The 23,294-nt window shown below is 40.1% G+C and overlaps 1 protein-coding gene and 1 pseudogene across 1 annotated transcript in view; one reads left to right on the top strand and one right to left on the bottom strand.

Moving 5' to 3' along the window:
- CCDC148 (coiled-coil domain containing 148) overlaps positions 1-23,294 on the top strand; it is a 314,586-nt gene that overhangs the window by 25,100 nt on the left and 266,192 nt on the right. The window lies entirely within an intron of this gene.
- LOC101655862 lies at positions 4,677-5,326 on the bottom strand (annotated as a pseudogene).

The following is a 23,294-nucleotide window of genomic DNA, read 5'->3' on the forward strand; positions in this document are numbered from 1 at the left end:
CACACACACACACACACATATTAATTGAGTCTCTCAATGGTCAAGTACTCTAGAGAATGCATGCAGTGGAGAGAAGAAAAATAAGACAAAATTCCTGGCTTCATAAAACTTATGTTCTAGAGGTTGGCTATATGTGTCTACATGATGGTTTTTATTGTTTGTTTTTCTTTGAACTTAACTACACTTTCTAATTTTAAAAAATGAACATGTGTTGATTGATTTTATAACAAAAATAAATACATTTTAATTTTTTAGAAGATAATATTTCATCTTGATTGCCAACTCTATCAATTGTTGGTGTCATCAGTCCTCAAAGGGATCAGGTGAGGAAGGTGCATCATCAGATCACTGCAAGAAGTCTTTGCCAGAGGGCCAGAGGTGCTTTGCCTAGCCAAAGGTCCTTGCATTTTGCTAATAGCTCTTGCCTATAGCAGTACACCTGATGGGGTAGTGGTTTATGAATTGGGCAGCTAACCACCAGCCCCTCTGAGGGAGAAGGCTGAGGCTTTCTGCTTCCATAAAGACTAATAGTCTCAGAAACCCACCTGGGCAGTTCTCTCTCTCTCTCTCTCTCTCTCTCTCTCGTAGGTTTGCTATGGTAAAAATCAGCTTGATGGTTTGCATGGTTTGACAGTGACACCAGAACTGAAGAGCCTATGGGGTAGGCCGTGGAGGTAATGGGGGAAGGTGTGGGAAATGGGCTTGTAGAGGTGGTTCTGACTTCTCTCCTCTCCACACACAGACTCCTGAGCACCAGAGCATTCCATTGTCAAGCATTCTCGTTGTCCAGGACAGTGGCCATTTGTTATTTCATAGGCACCTACTCAGTGGTTTAGAGTATCACCAGTCTTCAAAGCCAGTAGAAGTGGGCATGATGGTCTCTATTTTACAAATTTTAAAAATTGAGGCCAAGGAAAATTAAATGACTTGCCCAACACCATAGTAACTGGCAGAATCAAGATAAGAAGCTTCAAATTGTATACTTTTTCTTAATGAGCCAACTCCTTTTATTGTCATAAAAAAAAGTAGAGTTGATTTAAAGCTTTTCTTTTCCTTGGACTTTATGACATTAAAATGAATGACAGGCTTGCCTTGTGGGGGAGAAGACCCCACCATGACTCATTCTTACTATCACTTTCTTATAGTAACTACATTTTCATAGAGCTATTTGATTGCTTTACTATTAGGCACTGGGCTTTTCAATTCTTTGGAAATCAGTAGAATTATTTTGATACTTGCTTGTTTCCAAATATTAAAAGCTAAGTTTAAGCATGTTAGTTTAATTAGTTAGAACATGATCTTGATATTGATCACTGTATAATTCTTTTGACCTCCCACAGGGGAAGGGAAAAAAATGCAGCCCAACGTGAAAGCCAGTGCTGCTCCTGGCTCACATTTGGGCTGTGATAGCCTCTAGTTATGAAAAGCAATACACACAGCCAAATCTATATTCTGCTTCTTATACGACGGGGAAACATTGAATGAGAGATTGTTTTTTAAATTCCTTTTATTTTTAAATGTTAAAATGTATGTTTTCTCTTAACATACATATAGTCATTCACTCGGTTGACATTCATATCATAAACATTTACTGAGTACTTCTTACATAGCGTCCTGATGGTGCTATCGGTTCAGCGTAGGACTGTTAACCTCAAGGTTGGTGGTTCCAGCCTACCAGCTGCTCCTTGGAAGAAAGGTGAGGCTATCTGCTCTCAAGATTTATGGCCTCAGAAATCCTGTGTAGAATCCTTATGACTTTGAATCAGCTCGATAGCAGTGGTTGCATTGTTATTGGTTCCTACATGCCATGATATATTAATTAAAGAGCCAAAAGGTGCATCTATAGGGCTTCTATTCTAGAGGGGGAGAGGTGGACAACCCATCACAGACTAATGATAAGAAGGTATAGCGAGATACGATGATGAAGTGGGTTGGGGCTATGTAGATTATTTTAGACAGGGGTTCACATAGGTCTTTGCGTAGAGGTGACAATTCAGCCAAGGCCTAAATGATGAGAAGGAGCCAGCACTTGAAAAGCTGCAAGGACTGCTTCCTAAACTGCGTAACAGTCCTATGTGCAAAATGAGCTTGACAGAGACTAGGAGCAGGAAGGTGTTGCTGTATCATGGCTTATAAGGCTGAAAAACGAGGCTGGGGCCAGATGTTGAAGATTTCAAGTAAACTTAAAATCGCCAGTTAGTTTCTTCTGAAATGACTATTGAGTTTATTGTATTTGCCTTCTAATTAATTTTACCTCCCTAAAAGTAATTATTAATATGCTTGAAAGAGAATCTATGTATTGTAGAATTTTGGAATTTGAAAGGTTCCTTAAAATGATCTCATCTCACCCGTTCATTTCAGAGATAAGGCAGAAAGACAGGTTAAGTGACTTCTACGTCTCAGTGGGCCATGACCAAGCTAAACACTTCCGTATTGCAGGCTTTATTGCTCTTTCTGGAAGACCTATTTTGGAGAATATGTTAGAAATCTTTGCAATTTAAGGCATTTTTATGGGTCTCCCATTTGTTCCCAGTAGATTTTTAAAAACCATTAATGACCATTATTTGATTAGTGTTTAACTATAGTTATTGTTCGAAGTTTGAAGTTTACATAGTTCTTTAAATTATTGGCAAAATTCTTGAGAGGAGAATAATGCAGATATTGACATAGTGGTCATCATTCATTTGACTTTCATTGTAACCTCTGGAGAGGTTCTTTTTTTTTTTTTTTTAAAATTTTATTAGGGGCTCATACAACTGTTATCCCAATCCATACACACATCAATTGTGTAAAGCGCATTTGTACATCGTTTCTCAAAACATTTTCTCTCCACCCAAACCCCCGACATTAGGTCCTCATTTTTCCCCCTCCCTCCCCGCTCCCCCCTCCCTCATCAGCCCTTGATAGTTTATAAATGGGTATTTTGTCATATCTTGCCCTGTCCGACGTCTCCCTTCACCCACTTTTTGGTTGTCTGTCCCCCAGGGAGGAGGTCACACACAGTTCCATGTAATCGGTTCCCTCTTTTCTGGAGAGGTTCTTAACCCTTTGTTTTCACAACCCAAAGGGATCCACCACGGACTGCAGGAGATCAGCAGTCCTCTGACAAGTTGCACAAAGTGTCACGTTGGACCTTCCAAGAGACAGATGCCAAGAAGTGATTAGACAAGCAACTTTTCCTGGGAAAATACCTGTGGGCAATAAAGGAACGGGAGCAGGAGTAGGGGGAGCATGTTCTCACACAGCAATACAAGTCTGGAAAGGAAACGGGGAAGGTAGGATTAGGTAGGAGGTCTCAAAGTACAATACAGTTCTAAGGAAGTCTTGGCCAGGCTGATAGGGAGTTTCCAAAAGGTCTTGGTTGGGGGCATCGTGTGAGGAGCAGATGGACATCAGCATCGGAATCACTCCCATGCTTGGTCACTGGTTTAGTGCAGACTCGGGCAACTCTGGCCTTGTTGTAAACACAGTTGTCTATCCAAATGAACGGTGGTTGGAGCTGCTGGTCCAGGGTGCTTCCGGCATTAGGTTCTCTTGAAGGAGACGAGAATGGTGCACCTCCAGAGTCACCACACCTTGTCAAGGTATATTCTGTTGGGGAAAATTCTCTGTTACTTTTATAATGTTTTTCAGATTATTTGGGTCCCAAAAGAGGTTCAAAATCATTGATTAGGCAGATACTGACTTAAATGGTTAAATATGGCCCTCAGAAACAAAACAGTGCACAAGAATGACGCAGCAAGCATTTTCAATTGTGACATTGCTTCCTGACTGTTTTGTGTGTGGCAGAGACATTCATACATAGAACAGGGAGTGTCATAAAACTGGCTGCATAATACTGGTAGACTAGGGAATATGTGTACCTTTTCCTGGGGATTCAGAGCATGGAGTAAGGAACAGAATCCATGGATTCATATTGTGATTCTGCCACTGATTGATTAGCTGCTTGACCTTGAGGAAATAGTTCATCTTTCCAAGCCTCAGATTCCTCATTTCTAACACAGACGTTGTAAAAGAGTGTGCTTTTTGAGATGATGGGGAAATGCAGTGAGTTGATCTCAAAGAAGTACCTCATCGAGTGTCTGGCAGACATTATTTCCATAGTGAAGGGATGTTGGGGCTTGGGAACTGAGTGTACCCCACTTGAGGAAATTCAGCATTCCAACACATGAATTTAGCCAATGAGTGGATGAAGCTCTGCTCCTTCAAGCTGCTGAAGGATCTTCTATACAGTAGAATGAGCTTTTCTAACTCATGAAAAAAAAATTGAATAATCAGTAGTGCCCCTGGGTTGGAAGGATTTGAGGAAGTACCAATTATTTTTTTATGCTTACTTGTGATTTTAATTTTGTAAAAAATGTGTATTACATATATAAATATTTTTAAATATTATTAAATTTACACCCAATTTTTAGCACATCTGTAAAGCAAGTTACATCTATTAAGATGATTATGCATTGAAGTAAATTATTTTATATATATAACATCATTGTTATTTATTTTTTGCATAATTGTTTTTTTTGTTGTTGTTTATGAATTAAAAAATACCATTTGTCATTTTAAAAAGTTTTAATCCTCATTCTTGCTGCTAAAAAATCATTCAAAGTTATGTCAGTCTTTAAGAATAAACTTTGGGGTATTCAAAATAATGTATGCTTGGAAAACTGAACCACATTTTCAATTGCCAGCTTTATGCTCTGTTCCTGGTAGAATCATCTTTGTTTCTTCTTTTTACATCCCAATGATAAACCCTGGCCATATTGACTTCCGTGGTAGTAAATTGGTTTTGAAGAAAGTCCAGGTCTTCCTCGAGAGAATCCAGTTTCTTTGTGGCGGTTCCTAAGTTCTTTTCCAACAGTGCGCCTGAGCTTCTTCGATGTCATATTCCAGCATTACATTCGCCCCCAGCCGCAGACACACTTTATCAGGAGGAGAAATGGAAACTTTGCAGTACAGGCTATCTGCCAATAGGAATCTGGTCTCCAGGGAATTGATTGGTAGACTCTGTTTTTGTTTTTGTTTTTGTTTTTGTTTGTAGACTCTGTTTTCTTCTGCATGTATTTGAGAATTTCTAAAGTCTGCTTAATTTCTGGAATCTGTCCTTGCAGACTCCTTTCCTTTTGAGCAAGATTGAGTTCCATAAACTTATACTTTTGGTATTATTCATCTACTTCTTTAGTACTGTATCTGCAGTCTCATTCCCAGGCTATTTCATGAAAGAATCTACATCTTCCACAAGCACGGCCTCAGGAATTCCCAGGTGGAGCCGCTGCCCACTCCCTGTGGCCATTTCTCTGGTGGCACCACCATCCTTAGCAGCTGCCATCTTGGTGAAGCAAGTGTGATCAAGAGTGCACAATTGTTTTAACTATTTTTTGCTCCATAGAACTAGGTCTTTCTTGATGAATTATATTTGTTTGGCTGATGCTACCTATCCACTTTTAACAACTTTCTTGATTTCCCTCAGCATTTCCCCCCTGCAATTCTTTTGTTATCATCTAGCTCTTTGGACAGGAGCCCTGGTGCCATACTGGTTATAAGTTGGAAGCTAACCACAAGGTGAGAAGTTTGAAACCACCAGTAGCTCTGTGAGGGAAAGACAGGCTGTTTACTCCTGTAAAGAGTTACAGTCTCAGAAACTTAACAGGGGCAGTTCTACCCTGTCCTATCTCGTTGCTATGAATCAGAATCAATTCCATGGCCATGAGTTTGGTCAGGTTTGATTTATCTCCTTGACTGTCTGCTTTTCAGTGTTCCTGATCCATGTATTTTGAGTAAACAGATATGATAAAAATCTGAAAGCTTAAATAAGCACTCACATTATTTCGTCACCAACATAAACAACCTAGTTTAGTTAAGTCGATGTTGGCTCATAGTAACTACAGCCTACGGGGTCCAATCTGGTTAGCAGTCTGTTTATGTAGATAAAGTTTTATTAAAACTATGCTCTTTATTTTACATACTGTTGATGGCTGCTTTTATATTACACAACAGTGTTGAATTGTTGCAATGAAGATGATATGGCCTGTGCAGTATAAAATATTTACTATCTGATCTTTTACAGAAAATGTTTGACAACTCCAATATAATTTACTCAAAAGAAAAAAAGGGGGTGGGGGATAGAAAACAAAAATATCTAAAGTAGGATAGAGGAACCCTGGTGACCTAGTGGATTTCGTACATGTTGCCTGGTAACCAAAAGGTCAGCAGGGACAGTTCCATCCTGCCCTATGGGGTGGCTAGGAGTCAGAATTGACTCTTTGGCAGTGAATTTGTCTGAGAGTAGGGCGAGGAGCCCTGGTGGCTACTGGACTATGCATTGAGCTGCAAACTGTCAGCTAAGTGGGTTGAGTCCATAGGTTGCTCCACAGTGAGTGGGTTTCTTTTTGAGAATAGGGTAAAAGGACCTTTCGTGGCACTGTCAGGTAAGCCTTAGATGGCTAACCGCAAGATCAGCAGTTCAAACACACAAGCTGCTTCCTGGGAGAAAGATGAGGCTACCTGCTCCTGTAAAGATTTACAGCCTCAAACCCTGTGTAGGCCCATTATGAATTGGGATTGATATGATGGCAGTGAGTTTTGGTTAGGGTAGCTCTGTTGAGTGTAGGAAGTGTGCCCTAATCATTTTTTACTCAGTGGTGAGGGTGCCCGTGTCTCACAAATAGTTTGTGCTCAGCTGCTAACTTAAAGGTTGGCAGTTTGAACCCACCCAGTGGTGTCGAAGAAGAAATGTTTGGTGATTTGCTTTCATAAAGATTACAGTCACAAAAATAGTATGAGGCAGTTCTATTGAATAAACACATGGAGTCACCACGAGTCAGAAAACACGTAAGGTCAGTGTTTCCGTTTTTTAGGGGAAAGGGGTATCCTTAGGGGCTGATAGATTCGGGTTGATTATAGTAGATCATAAACCAATATTTGTGGAATTATGTAAATTGCCCATGACTTTTTCTTAAATGATTTTTGAAAATCCAACATCTTTTTAAATTAAAAAGAAATTTCCACTCAGTATGTTTTTTATTAGTGTGGCACTGTAACTAGCTGGGTTAGCCCACTGAAGTGACCATTATAAATATTCTCCCTGGGGTGATTTGTAATACATAAGAAAAACATTCCTTTTATGGAGAAAAAAAAAAGAACCAGCAAACTCTTAGTTTAATGGAATAATGTGTTTGAGAGAGACTACTTGACCCCCTGCCGCTGCTTTTAATGTTTTGCTTTTCATGCTAAGATTCCTTTATTAATTTCTTAATACTTTAGGCATGATAATTCATCAAATTCTTAGGCTCAAATACATGATACTCTCTAAATATTTTCAGTAAGTATATTCTAATAACTGCAATGGAAAAATTGTCAGAGTAGGAAAATCTTTGCATTTGGCTGCATAATGAAATGGAAAATTAGCTTTAATACATGTTATGTTGCTATGAAGTTCCAAATGTTTTAAGCAATTATAATTTATTAATAACTGGCATAATTCAGAATTTCATCAAGAAAAAATTCCAGCTTTGACTAGATGATATCCTTGTTAGAATGGAAGCTTCCCGGTAGGTTTCCTGTTTTCCTTTTTAGTTTATCATTTTGGGGTGACAAACAAAGATATCACTTCAATAATAACATCTTGGAAAATTTTTATAAAGTGCTTTCTGCTGCTAAAAATGACCTAAGGCACTGAAAGAAAACATTGCTGTTTTTCTTCCCTTCTGATTCTGATACAAGATTTGTGGGGTGTGGTCCAGTTACCTATTTATATATGTATTAAAAAAAAAAGTCCTCTAGATGATTCACATCATCAAAGAAACACAGCGTTAAAACATTTCCTCACCTTTTCTGGGTCACATATGAAGTGATTTGAGAAACTTCCCTGGACTCATGCTATGTAGTCCTACAAATGATGACACCATTTTAATATGTACACAGAGAATTTTAAACTATTACTTAAAATAGGCTAACTATTAAATCCATAAACCAATTACTTAGTGTGAGGTCCTTTTAATATTTTAGTCACTAACTGCCCTTCAATATCTTAACCTTATGTGGGTCACAGACTCCCTCTGAGAAGTTGATGAAATCTGTGTGATCTCCCCACAGGAAAATTAGCACAAAAATTATTTTGCATATAATCGTAAGATTTCTACAAACCCTGCTATTTAACAATGGCCTCTATATATAGACTATGGTTTCACCTCTACGCCACACTTGCAACTCATGTTAACTTTAATTTTACTTTCTGTCTAGGCATCTTTATTTACTTTGAACTGTTTTTTGTTTTGTTTTGATCAGATCCATACCGCTAAAATTTAGTGATTCTTTCAGTGTCTTGGCTATAGGTACCTCTATTTTTCTCTCTGATTAAATAAACCTATGTCATTGTACTTTCTTAATTTAATATGTGCTTAAAAATCGTGTGCTTCGACATAACTGGACATGGTGTAATGCCAGTGATTGGGCGGCTATGAGCAGGAAACCCCTCACCAGTCATGGGCTTGGTTTGCTTGGGGTTTGGTTGTAGAAAGGGCAGGAAGTTGACAGTCTGCTGATGGAATAATAGAGAGATAACATGAGACAAGGTATATGATTCTTGAGTATGATTCAAGAAGGTAGGTTCCTGCAAGAAGGAGCTGAAATGACCAGAAGCAGGGAAAGAAAAACCTCAGGCTAAATAGAGTCACGAGGTGGAATAAGTAGACAGGATACTCTCTTGATCCCTCCCCAGTTTTAGAAATGAGAATTCAGGGATGGATGCAAGCAGCTTGGGTGGCAGATGGCTGCTGAGAAGACCATTTCGACTTGAATGTGAGCTTTATCTGAACCAGCCAGGCAGAGAAAAACCTTTGTTTCTTCACGGCCATAGGTATGGGGCTAAGTCATGAGCAGGGGAAAAATAGAGAAAGATGCAGTGGGGAGGAGAGAAAAAGAGAGAGAGGAAAGGCAGAGAAAGAGAGAGCTCAGGGAAGAAACCACAATTGTGTTCATCCGAAGACCTGGCTGTAACCTCAAATGTATGTGCTTCCAAATGACTTCCTGGAAGTGCATGTCATAAGATTTTATATCTTACAGTAAAAAGAAGAGGGTCAGAATAGGTCATTCACTAATCCATATGTCACATTATGGCTTAAAGTTTATATTCATCCATACCACACTTGTGTACGAGTCAGGAAGAGACACATGGCCTATCAAACATAGCGGGTTGAGCTTTCAGTCCTTGTGCAGCGAGCTTCCTGTTCAACCTTAGGTATCCCTCCTCTTATAAGTAATTGAATCTCTGCCTGGGCTCTGGGCCGTAGAAAGAACGGGGAGATCCTTCTGAGCTGCATCAGGACTTTTCAGGTCTCTAACAAACCACAGCATTTACAGCACTGTGATTTGTTTCTAGGTTTCAAGCTGTTCCTAGAAGTCCCATGTGAATCAGGGTAGGAAGCTGGGGTCAAGTGAATTCCTCTCTGTAGCCCTTTGCCTTGGCTCTTCGGAAAAATAACTTGAGGGATTTTTCTTCTTAGCCCTGAGGAATTGCCTTAGTCCTAATTTTTGACCCTGGAGAGTTTGGTACTTTTGTCTAGGTTGACTGACCTTTCCTGATTAAGATCAGAATAACTTGAGGTTTAATGCTTTTTGTCTGGTCCTGCCCTGTGGCCTGCTCTGAAAGGATTAGTCCGTGAGTTTCAAAAATACAGTATCTGTAGCCTACTGAGATTGGTCAGTCTGTGGCCCTGTGGTGGAGGCCCATGCCTCGTTATTGAAGACAATTTGTTCATATATGCAGCCAACCCCACAGAGATTTTTCAGACAGGAAACCAGCAGAAGCAGAAGCGGAAAAGAAGAGTGAAGAATCAGAGAGAAAGGAACCTCCTTAAAGAGCTATAGCACTGGGTCAAAAGCTATAACACTGAAGACAGTAAGAGGTCCAGAAGGATCCCAGTGGCAGAGCCAGTAGTAACTGACCTGGAAGGGACCCTGTAGCAGGGTTGGTGGTGACAGACAGCAGGACCAAGAGGAGCATGTCGGAGGGAGTTAAGAGGAGCCTACCTTCAGTATGCCAAGAGGAGCCAGTCCTGAAGGGGACCAAGAGGAGCCAGTCGTGAGGAGTCCAAGAAGAGGCCTGCACAGTGGAGAGGAGCTGAGAGAGCTGTCTTCCCCTGAAGGAGACTTTGCTTCCCTGCATTTGATCCCGATTCCAGGTTTGAGCTTGGTTGCTCCTGATCCTGGGTTGTACCCTCTTCCTTAATAAACCACTCAAATAGGTATGGTCTTTGAGTACTGTGTGGTCTTTGAGTACTGTGTGGTCAAGGCAGTGGATTCCTAAACCCAGACGAGAAGAGGATGGTGCTTTGGGGTTGACAGGTGTCAGAATTGGTAAAAAGGTTTGAGAGTAGAGGTATGTGTGAACTCCCATTCACCGAGATTTTGATTCACTTTGTGGAATTAGACAAGTACTATTACTCCTGCCCTTCCATAGAAGGTGTCACAGCAGCCAGGTTTGGGAGAGATGCATATGCCAAGGTCAGGGAGGAAAGACAGATTAGCCCAGCCAGCCAGATCCCATGCAACCACCTGGTCATCACTACTTGTAATGTTCATGCTTTTCCTTTACAAGTGGTCATAGAAATAGTTCCATAGCTCACTGCATGTGTATAAGTATGTATATATATGATTCATGAATACTTAAGTCCTAGCTGTTCATCTTATGACTGATTTAAAAATATTGCAATAGCTAATGAATGCATTAATAAATGCAGTTAATGAAAATAATTTCTATTGTATCTGCTACAACAAAAATATAAAATATGCAAATAAGATAACTCATTACCATGTCTGGGGGATTTTGAAACCATGGTTCTATCTCATTGAGCTGTTCTTTAATGTTAAATGCTAATTACCTGAATAGTTAACACAGTTTGCCATGATTTAATTGAAAATATTTGGTACATATTTCCTTCTGCTTTTTTCCATTACTATTGCTTTTTGCAAATTTACCACAACCTACATACAAGATATTGCTGATCAAATATGAGTTGTGGTTATGCATTTATTTGTTTTAATTAAGGACTATTTGAATTGTCCTTAATGAAGACTTATTCATTTTCTTTGTTTAGACATATTACACATCAGCTATTGTCTTAAGCCAAAATGCAAACCCATGGTCATTGAGTTAATTCCAACTCCTAGCAACCCTCTATAGCAGTGGTTCTCAACCTGTGGGTTGGGACCCCTTGTGGGGTCACCTAATACATCCTGTATATCAGATATTTACATTATGATTCATAACAGTAGCAAAATTACAGTTATGAAGTAGCAACAAAAATAAGTCACCACAACACGAGGAACTGTTTGAAAGGGTCGTGGCAGTAGGAAGGTTGAGAACCACTTCTCTATAGGATTCCCAGGGTATAAATCTTTATGGAGCCAACAGCCTCGTCTTTCTTGCAGAGTGGCCGATGGGTTTGAACCTCTGACCTGCAGTTATCAGTCCAATGCTTACCCCACAGCAATGCCGTTTATTTTCCTCAACTGTAAATGGTGTGGTAGCAGCACTGTCAGGTACTCTTCCCCAACTTCACTCGGAGGGGGAAGACTCATTAGCAGTATCAACAGCTGATTACTATGAAGCTGACCACCCTGCTCTCTTCAACCTTTTACCAATTTTGACACAGACAACCCTCCTAAAGCACTCGCTACTTCTCTGCTGGGTTGGATAATTCACTGCGATGGTTACACAGAACTCACAGACCATCCTCACAGTTGCAGGGCTTATTAGGGAGTGATAAATGATGGCACAGTGCCTAAGTGCTCAGTAGCTAGACAAAAGGTGGGCATTGCAAACCCACCGTCCGCTTCACAGGAGCGGTGACAGTCTGCTTCTGTAAAGATCTGCAGTGTTGGAAACCTCTAGGGCTGTTCTGTCCTGTCATCTAAGGTCACTGTTAGTTGGAATCAACTCAGCAGCCAAGGTTTCAAAAAGGGACAATTCAGGACCAGGTGCCATGCAGAACACAGTTTAATCGGGACAGCCTCTTCTCAACCAAGTCCACAGGCAGGCCTCTCTCTGACCCTCAATCTCTAGGTCCCTCAGCCCAGCCTCTTCCCTGCTTAGGCAAGTGTTACAATGCCTTTCAGTTCTGCCAATAATTGCCCAGAGGCATATTCCACCAGGAAGGCTGCTGCCCAAAGGCAGTCGGCTTTCTTGCTCTTGCACCCTTGCCTTGTGTGGGCGAGGCGGCCCACTGCACTAGGCTGCTTGTTCTGTTGCTATCCTTTCTCAGCCAGTATTTTTCATTGTTTTGCCCTGTTTCCAGAGCTGTGAGTCTCTCTTTATGTCTCCTGAATCTATGAGGCTCTCAGTGCAGGGGCTTTAAGACTAAAGAACACACTCTATATCCATCTCTTTTTCTTAGTGATACTAATGTTTCCTCTTTTCTGCCTCTGAGATGACTCATTGTAAGTCTAAAAAACCAAAATCCCAAATCTATTGCTATAAAGTCAATTCCAACTTATTGTGACCCTATAGGACAGAGTAGAACTGGTTCCTAGCGTTTCTGGGGCTGTCAATCTTTATAGAAGCAGACCGCCTTAACTCTCTATCATGGAGTGGCTGGTGCACACAAACCACTAACCTCTTGATTTGTAGTCCAAAGTGTGACTCACTGCACCATTAGGGCTTCTATTTTAGGTCTATTGGGATAGCAAAACTGACCTACCTCCTCATTTTGATTCCATATATCTTATTGTCCTGGCTCTGTCCCCACAAGGGTGCCATATTTGCATTATTAGCATTATTAGCAAGCTGTGCAATCCACTTGGTGGCTACAATCACCATAGCTGCATAATCCCACCCATTTGGTGAGAGTTACAAGACCCTGGTAAGAGATGACATATAACGATGCTCCATCATATTCTATCTATATTTAAATTGCATTTTGTGGTTTGTATGTTTAAGACAATCTACTGCAAAAGACTTCTATAAAGCATTAAAGAGCAAAAACGTGACTTTGAGGACTAAGATGTGCCTGACCTAACCTTCTCCAGGAGCTAATATGCGTGTGAAAGCTGGACAATGACTACAGAAGACTGCAAAATAGTAGCTGCTCTTCAATTATGGAGTTGGAAAGGAATCCTGAATACACCCTGGACTGCCGGAAGGACACCAAACCTGCCTTGGAAGAAGCACGCTCCTCCTCAATGAGGGTGGTGAGACGTTGTCTCACATCCTTGCACATATTATTCCAGGGGACCAGTTCCTGGAAAAGGACGTCATGCTTAGTAAGACTGAAGGGCAGCAAGAAAGAGGAAGACAGACCTTTGAGGAGATGGATTGACACAGTGGCGGCAACAATGGGCTCAAACTTCACAGTAGTGACAAGGGCTCAGAACCAGTATTTTGGTCTGCTTTACATAGGGTTACTATACATTGGAGCCAACTCCATGACATTTTTGGTATTTCCAACTTTTACGGGAAGTGTCAGACTGTTTTGCACATTGGTTGAATCATTTTACAGTTGTACCCGCAGTGTGTGAACGCTGCAGATTCTGCACCCTCACCAGGCTGTGCTGTGTTCAACTTTTTTGAACTTCGCTTTTAATAGGGGAGCAAGGTGGTATCTCATTGTTGTTTTAATTTGCACCTTTCAAATTGCTAATGATTGGAAACATTTCTTCACATGTTTGTTGGTCACTTTGAATGGCTTCTTTGGTGAAGCATCTGCTCATGTCCTCTGCCATTTAAAAAATTGGTTTATTTGACATTTTTGTTGTTGTTGTTGAGGTATTGAAGTTTTCTGTAAATTTTGGAGGTTAGTCCCTTGTCAAATTGTCATTCCTCAAAATTTCCCCCTAGTCTTTGGTTTCCCATTTCACTTTTTTGGTGAAATCTCTTGATGTACATTAAATTCCAGTGTTTAGGAGGTCCCATTTACCTAGTTTGGCTTCTGTCTGTGGTTTTCATTATATTTAATAGTACAGTGAACCCTCGTTTATCACGGTTAATCGGTTCTAGACCCTACCATGATAAATGAAATTCCGCGAAGTAGGATTCCTTATTTGTAAATCAAATATTTTCATAGTTAGAGCATAGAGGACATGAAAAAACACCCTTTAGTCACCATTACACTCGTATTACCCAATTTATTAAACGAAAAAGGGAAAATACAGTAAAACATTTTGGACGTTACAATTATCATTTATTATTTATTATATTATTTATGGCATCAAGCGTGCACAGTATGAGCCAATCAGTGGCAGTAATGACAGAGCATGTGCTCTTATGCAAAAACCGCGATAGAGTGAAGCCGCGGAAGTCGAAGCGCGAAGTGGCGAGGGTTCACTGTATATGTATGCTATTCATTAGTGCCTATAAATTTGTCCCTACTTTTAATTAATGATCTTCATTTTATTTAAAAAAAATAGATTTATTGAAATATAATTCACATAGTATATAATTCAATAGTTCAGTCATATTAAGAAGAGCTGTGTAAGCATCACCACAATCAATTTTAGAACATTTTCTTCTTTCTCATACTCACTGTTGTTAGCTCATTACGCCCTTGCTCTCCCTGCCATGCCCCATGGTAATTATTGATACAGTTACTGTCTCTTTAGATTTACCTATCCTGAATTTCATATACAGAAAATCCTACAAAGCAAAAATAAAGAAACAAACCAAATAAAACACAATGACAAAATAAAACAGAGAAACCTCAATTGAAAAGCAAGCAGAAAATACTAAAAAGTAGAACCACTTCAATGGGTCAAAAGGGAAACCAAATGATAAGGTGGTAGAGTTTAACCTAATTACATCTTCCTGAATGGACTCGACAATGCCCTCTGTCTGACAGCAAAGCTATTCCCACATCGATCTCTTTATAGTTCTATGTTTTGCATTTAGATACTTGATCCATCTCGAGTTCATTTTTACATAGGATGTGAGATGTGGGTTCTGTTTCATTCTTCTGCAAATGGGCCTCCAGTTTTGCCTGCACCACTTATTAGACTATTTCTTCCCCGTTTAATGTATTTTACTCCTTTGTCAAAGATCAATAGTCTGTCGGTGGATACATTTACTTTGGGGTTCTCAATTCTATTCCAGTGGTCTGTGTGCCTACCATTGGACTTGTACTAGGCTGTTTTGACTACTGTGGCTGGGTAGTAGGTTTTGAGATCAGGAAATGAAAGGCTTTTTAATTTATTCTTCTTCAGTAGTTCTTTGCATATTCAAAGTCTCTTTTCTTTTCATGTAAGATTGGTGATTAATTTTTCCATTTCTTTAAAGAATGATGTTGGAAACTAGATCAGGATTGCATTGTATTGTAGAGTACTTGGTCTGTATTGACATTTTCACTTGGTGTATTCTTCCACTTAGGTAGGTCTCTTTTGGTCTATCAGAGTAATGTTTTGTAGTTGTCTTTGTACATGTCTTTTGTATCTCTCATTATATTTATTACTAAGTATTTCACCTTTGGGGTGACTATGGTAAGTGCTCTTTTACTTCTTGACTTCCTTTTCAGAGTTCTTCTTGTGAGTGTAAGCAGGGGTGGGGAACCTTTTTCTGCCAAGGCTATTTATTGATAACACCATTCTTGGGCTATACTGGTCAATCATTTAATTATCTCACCTCTAATGCAATGCCAGAACTACTTTCTTTGGTAAGGCATGTGATGATAGCTGTTGCTCATTTCATGGGTCATATACGACCCTCAGGCTGACTGTGCCCCACTTCTGGAAAGGAAATTGCCCCTCTGTTAAATCTTTCAACTAATCCTAGGACATGTCCTGCTGAGTCTTTGGAATTCTCCATCTATATGATCATATCATTTGCAAATCTTTGCCAATTTGGATGATTTTACTTTCCCTTTCCTATAATTCTGGCTGTGACTCATCACAATATTGAGTAGGAGTGGTTATAAAGGGCATCTTTGGATTTTTCCTGTTCCCAGGGGAAATGCTTTCAGTTTCTCACAGTTGAGGTTAACGTTGGCAATTAATTTGGTATATATGCCCTTTATTGGCATAGATCCTGGAGAGATAAAAGCTGTGACATTAATAGATTTATGCATAAATATTGTCAGCAATGCTATCCCTTGTTCCATGTCTTCTGAATCCAGCCTGAACCTCTGGCAGCACACTGTCAATGCACTGCTGCAACCATTGTTGGATGATTTTCAGCCAAATTTTACTTGCATATGCTATTAATGATATTGTTTGATAATTTGTACGTTCTGTTGGGTCACCTTTCTTTGGAATGGGCACAAATATGGGTCTCTTCCAGTCAGTTGGCTGGATCCAGAAGAGGTCTTGGAACAAGGGATATCATAACTGATATCAGATGGATCTTGGCTCAAAGAGGAGAATACCAGAAATGTTTATTTGTGTTTTATTGACTATGCAAAGCCTTTGGCTCTGCTTTAACAAACTATCATTAGCCTTCAGAAGAATGGAAATTCCAGAACGCATTATTGTGCTCATGCAGAACCTGTACATGGATCAAGAGGCAGTTGTGCAAATAGAAAGGACTATTGCATTGTGGGTATGGCCTTCTGAGGATTCTGGGAACTCCTGTCTTCTTCCCTGCAGATGAGACACACTCTCTCTCTGCTTCATCTTCCTGCTGACAAGCCACATGGAACTATGCTGATGGAGCCAGCGCCCTGAAGCTGAAGGAGCCACGTGGAGCCCCATGCCAGTGCTGAGATGCTTCCACCACTGGATCCACAAGACTCTCCACCCACCGGCCTGTGATCATCCTGCATTTGGCATCATTGCATGTGTTTTGTGAGTCTGAAGAGGAATTTATAGACTGGTGTTGGACATATGGCTGATATCGGACTTATGGACTTGATCTGGACTGGACTGGGATATTTTCTTAATGTACAATTACTCTTTATATAAAGCTCTTTCTTATGGACAAAAAAAAATCAGGAAAGGTATGCAGTGAGGGTTGTATTCTCTCACATTTATTCAGTCTGTATGCCGAGCAAATCTTCAGAGAATTTGGGTTATATGAAGAAGAGTGCAGCATCAGGGTGGGAGGAAAGCTTAACAGCCTTGGATATACAGATGACACAACCTTGGTTGATGAAAGTGAGGAGAACTTGAAGTACTTGCTGGTAAAGATCAAGGATTACAGTCTCCAGTATAAATACAACTCAATATAGAGAAGATCAAAATCCTCACAACTGGACCAATAGGTAACATCATGATAAACTCTGAAAAACTTGAAGTTGTCAAGGATTTTGTCTTGCTTGGATCCACAATCAAAGCTCATGGAAGCAGCAGTCAATCTATCAAACAACTCATTTCTTGGGTAAATCTGTTACATAGAACCTCTTTTTTTATGTGTTTGAAAGAGCTTTACATAAAAGAGCAATTATATATTGAGAAAACATCCCAGCTCAGTCCAGATCAAGTCCTTAAGTCCAATATTCACCCATATGTCTGATACTGGTCCATAAATTCCTCTTTAGACTCATACAGAACATGCAATGATGCCGAATGCAGGAATATCACAGGCCAGTGGGTAAAGGTGTTGTGGAGCCAGTGACAGTAGAAGCAGCTCAATGCTGGCATGGGTCACCACATGAGGACCTCTTTAATGTCTTGAAAAGCAACAGTGTTACTTTGAGGACCAAGGTGTGTCTGATTCAAGCCATGATATTTTCTTTTTTAAACATTGTATTAGGGGCTCATACAACTGTTATCGCAATCCATACACACACACATCAATTGTGTAAAGTATTTGTACATCATTCTCAAAACATTTTCTCTCCACATAAACCCCCAACATTAGGTCCTCATTTTTTTTCCTCCCTCCCCGCTCCCCCCTCCCTCATGAGCCCTTGATAGTTTATAAATTGTTATTTTGTCATATCTTGCCCTGTCCGACGTCTCCCTTCACCCACTTTTCGGCTGTCTGTCCCCCAGGGAAGAGGTCACATATCGTTCCTTGTAATTGGTTCCCTCTTTCCTACCCATTCTCCCTTTACCCTCCCTGTTTCGCCACTCACACCACTGGTCCTGTAGGGGTCATCCTCCCTGGATTCCCTGTATTTTCAGATCCTATCTGTACCAGTGTACATCCTCTGGTCTAGCCAGACTTGCAAGGTCGAATTCGAGTCATGGTAGTGGGAGCGGGGAGGAAACATTTAGGAACTAGAGGAAAGTTGTATTTCTCATCGTTGTTACATTGCACCCTGACTGGCTCATCTCCTCCCTGAGACCCCTCTGCAAGGGGATCTCCAGTGGCCTACTAATGGGCTTTGGATCTCCACTCCGCACTCCCCCCATCATTCACTATGGTAAGATTTTTTGTTCTGATGATGCCTTATACCTGATCCCTTCGACACCTCGTGGTTGCATAGGCTGGTGTGCTTCTTCCATGTGGGCTTTGTTGCTTCTGAGCTTGATGGCTGCTTGATTACCTTCAAGCCTTTAAGACCCCAGATGCTATACTTTTTGATAGCCGGGCACCATCAGCTTTCTTCGCCACATTTGCTTATGCAACCATTTGTCTTCAGTGATCTGTTCTTATATACACGTGAAAGGAAAACTGAAGAAGAATTGATGAGTTTGAATTATGGGCTAACAAAGAAAATTGAAAGTACCTTGGACTGCCCAAAAAACCAACACATCTGTCTTGGAAGAAGTCAACCAGAATGCTCCTTAGAGGCAAAGATGGCGAGACTCAGTCTCACCTACTTTAGAAATGTTAACAGGAGAAACCCATCTCTGGATAAGGATGCCATGCTTCCAAAGTAGATGGGAAACAAAAAAGAGGAAGACCCTGAACAAGATGGATACAGTGGCTGCAACAATGGGTTCAAACATAAGAACAATTGTGGTTCAGGACAGGGCAGTGTTTTGTTCTGTTGTACATAGGTCACTAGGACCTGGAACTGACTGGATGGTAACAACAACAACATACTTATTGTATAATTATTTACAATAGCAAAAACATGGAAACAACCTAAATACCCATCAATGAAAGAATGAATAAGGGAACTATGGTACATACACACAATAGAACACTATGCAATGTTAATGATGATGAAACTGTGAAGCAACTTACAAATGAATCTGGAGAACATTATGCTGAGAGAAATTAGTCAATCACAAAAGGACAAATATGAGACTCCTCTAAAAATCAAGAATGAGCTCCTCACGCTAAAAGGAGCAGTTTTTAATGGCTACCAGAGATGGATGGGGAAGGGAGAATAAGTCACTGGCAGACGGTGAAGGGGAAGATAGCAGCAGGAAAAGGCAATGAGAGGAATGAAGAGTCAATGGTAGCAGAGGAAAATACTGTCACATACATAATCTTGTAATAACAGTGATCTGCGTGTGTATGCATGGATAGAAGCACAGCTGAATGGGGTGGGAAGGAGGGTGGGAGTATATCCACAAGTACATATAGAGTTGACAGAGGGTATTTGTATATATGTGTGCATTTTTGCTGCAGATACATCCATGAATGTGGTAGAGCATAAGCCAAAACCAAGCTCACAGCCAGGGAGTTGATGCTGATTCACAGTGGCCCTATAGGACAGGGTAGAACTTCCCCTGTGAGTTTCTGAGAGCACACACAGGGGGTAAAATTATGAAAACTTTTTAGATATAACTGAACACCTTGAATGAATGAGTTACTAGTCTCAGGGGATCAGAGTCATAGTCCTGAAGGACACCGAGGTCAACTGACATAACATATTCCACAAAATCTATGTGGAGTTGTACATGCTATTTTGGTAATTAGTGACTAGGATCTTAAAGCTCATGAGCAGCCATTTAGGATGCAACTATTGTTCTCTTTCTACCCAGAGGAAAGGAGGGGGATAGAAATCAAGAGATGCATGGAAACAATGATCTCAGTAGACTAATGACCATGTGAACTTTAGTTTCGATGACCAGGAGACCAGAAGAACTATGTGGTGCCCAACAATCACTAGCAAGTGGTCTGAAAGGAATCATGTTCAAAGTTCTAGGGCAGAGAGGGAGAAAATGTGTAGCAAATGAACTCAAATTCACAGTTCAGTTTTCAGCAAACAAGAGACAGGCTGACGCAGTGAACAATAACACTAGAAAAAAGAACATAATCAACCATGGAGACCCATAAGGCAGCATTTACCCAAGGATAAAGTCCAGAGGGTTAGGAAAAGAGGAATGGAAGCAGGAAACACAGGACAAGCGGTAGAAGTAATGTTTCATCACAAGGATTGCAACCAATAGGATGAAACGAATGTGTATGGATTGTTGAATGTGAAACTTATGTGTTCTGTAAGCCTCCACCCAATTCACAATAAAAAGTTTTAAGAAAAGAAAAAGCCTTTATATGACATTTTTTACTGTCTTAAAATAGGCAATTATAAAATACATAACATTCTTCTAAAATGCTTTGAATTTTAAATTCTTGATATGATTCAAAAATTAAGATGATGCCCAAAAGTATGCAATGAAAATGCTCATCAACCTCCATCCTTGGGCGTACCTCTCCTCCCCATCCCACAGGTAGCCATGTTGTTTTCATTTCTGTTTATATTTTCTTTTTCTAACTAAGAACATAAGAAAATAGAAATATAGATCATCATTTTCTTCCCTTTCTTCAAAAATAGACACAAAATTTAGCGTTCTCCAATTATGCCCTTTTACATTTTCTATTGATTCATTTTCTACTTGGCAACTGAGCTCTTCTTTGCAAATAGCATTGATTAGCTCATCTACATATAATTCATAAGATCGCCAGAAAGTTATCAAAAGGAACATCACTAACATAATTTTAGGTAAACATTAAATTACGACATCCTCATGGATTCTCAGAATGTATTGATGCACGTCAGGAAGCACAATGTTTGATTTGAAGATGCCACAACGTTGAGAGAGGGAGCCTGGTCCCCTCTTGTGACTAGAATATTTCAGTGTACCATCCAGATTGCTGTATTGCTGATAAGAAGACACATGACCACTGCGCTACTTTTTCATAACTTTAGAGTGCCTTACATTCTAATGTAAAGGCACAGGATCACCCGAGAGAGCATGTGACACTCAAGGAAATACTTGAGATCATGATACATAATTTCAGCATACTGAATAATGTGAAGATGCTGTTGATGTCTGTGATGATGCTGTGGACATTTGACCTGTTAAAGTTTAAAATGCTGCAAAGAATTTGACAGTATAATTGTCTCTGGTGTGATCGCACCATCATTTGATCATAAAATTCAAAGTTTTTCATTTACTTAAGTTCTCTCTACCTATTGCTCATATTTTTATTTATGGGTAGTTAGGCATCGTAGTTTCGAATGTGATGTCCCAGTTCATGTTCCTGTTTTAAAGTGAGGAAGGCTTTCTCTGCTGCCATATTGCCAACAAAGTCTACTTGCAATTTCAAGTGTTCTGGGTTGTGAAAAAGAAAGATATATGTGGTCATTCTCCCCGTGAAAGAATAGCTAATTATGGCAACCATTACCGGGCATTTCTTGGGTAGCAGACCCTGTGCTAAAGCCATATATATATATATATATATATGCTTTTTAAAGCAGCTTCTAGCATAACTCCTCTACTGTTGTTAAGTGTCATGGAGTTGGATCTGGCCCATAGTGACCCATGTACAGGAGAGTGAAACACTGCCCAGTCCTGCACCACCCTCACTATTGTTCTTATGTTTGCGTCTGTTCTTGCAGCCACAGTGTCAGTCCATCTTGTCAAGGGCCTTCCTCTTGTTTTGCTGCCCCTCTACTTTACAATGGCGTCCCTAAGCAAGGAGCAGCCTCTCCAGAGAACATGCCCCAACGACATGAGATGAAGTCTCGCCATCTTTGCCTCTCAGGTCCTTTCCGCTTGTACTTCTTCCAGGACAGATCTGTTTGCTCTTTTGGCAGTCCATGGTACTTTGGTATTATGATCTTTCTATTACACAGATGGAAATTGAAGCTGAAGTGAAGTCATTTACCCGAAATCATGCAGCCAGTAACTGAGAAACTGGGACTTGCATTCAGACTTTTGGGACCCACACAATAACTGTTTGGACTCTTTTTGCGTGTGTTACTAAGACTAAACAGTGGCCTCTGGTACCCAAGTTAGTTTGGCAGCAGTTTGAGGAGCTTGGGACCACTGAGTTTCTTTTGATCGCCTTTGAATTTATTAAGTCTATTTGTCTGCTAAATAAATTAATTCTTTTATATTTTGTTTAGAAAACCACTGCCAAAGCAAACCAACATTTTTTTAAAAACAGGAACCAATAATCTTGGCAGTATTGTGTTACAATGGCTTTTAAAATTTTGCACTAAATGCCATATTAATTGTTCAGTTTGATGGGTGTGTTAGGGACAGTGGCTCACTGTTTCTCTTTGCAAAAGCTGCTCTCTGTCAGGTTTGTGAACAGCTTTATTGTTTGGATCACATAAAGATCAGTAGTTCTAGAAACACACATTCAAATGTGTGATGCAATGGATAGTTTATATGTGCTGCAGGTACTTTTCTTTTCATCCACAACTTAAATGGATAGATGGTGTGTGTGTGTGTGTGTGTGTGTGTGTGTGTGTGTGTATACATCTGGTTTTCAAACACTAGTCATAAACCTCCAAATTGGATTCATAAATTTCTGTCTTACAAAACACCAACATCTCTCAAACTATAGTATATCGTGGATTTGGCAGGCACTTCCTCTGTGCAATTTTGAAATGCAGACTGAATCAAGGAGGAAAAAAAAAAGTTTGTGCTTGAGTTTGTTTGTTTTTAAAGAAATGGAATCGTTTGATTCCATTTAGCTTGGCAGCCATTCAGGTGACTTCAGTTTTTGCATCCTCAACCTGCCTCAATTTTTTTCGCTGTCCTAAAAGGCTGTTTCTTTCCTTTTGTCTCTTGTCTGAGCTTGATGAAGTGTTAAGATTTGCTCATTTCAAAAAGAGACCACTTGTAAATGAAGAGCCAAATAGTTTAGTTCACTGGGTTGGGCACCTTAGAGACCTATCCTATTCTTGGCTCAGGAGAGTCTCTTAAAGCAAAATCACATGGCCCCAAAACCAGATATTATTTTAGTTGGATATAGTACCTTTTACTTTTCTTCAGTGTTGAAAGCCTAGTATTAACTAAATCCTGGCAGAAAATATTCCTAGGGGGTCATATTTTCCTAGAAGTCTTCATATCTTCATTGACTGCAGTCCTTCCTTGTCATGGAGTAATAGAAGATTGATATACTACTGGGAGGGTAAATAGCTCTTCCATGAAGGGACTGGGATCCCCTTTGCTGGCCTTAACTGCAGTGGGGAGCCCTGGTGACAGAGTGGCTACTCTGGGCTGCTCACAGAAAGATTATC

The sequence above is a fragment of the Echinops telfairi genome, unplaced genomic scaffold, assembly GCF_000313985.2.
Source record: "Echinops telfairi isolate 266 unplaced genomic scaffold, ASM31398v2 ScPeMD7_4;HRSCAF=17, whole genome shotgun sequence".
Classification (NCBI taxonomy): domain Eukaryota; kingdom Metazoa; phylum Chordata; class Mammalia; order Afrosoricida; family Tenrecidae; genus Echinops; species Echinops telfairi.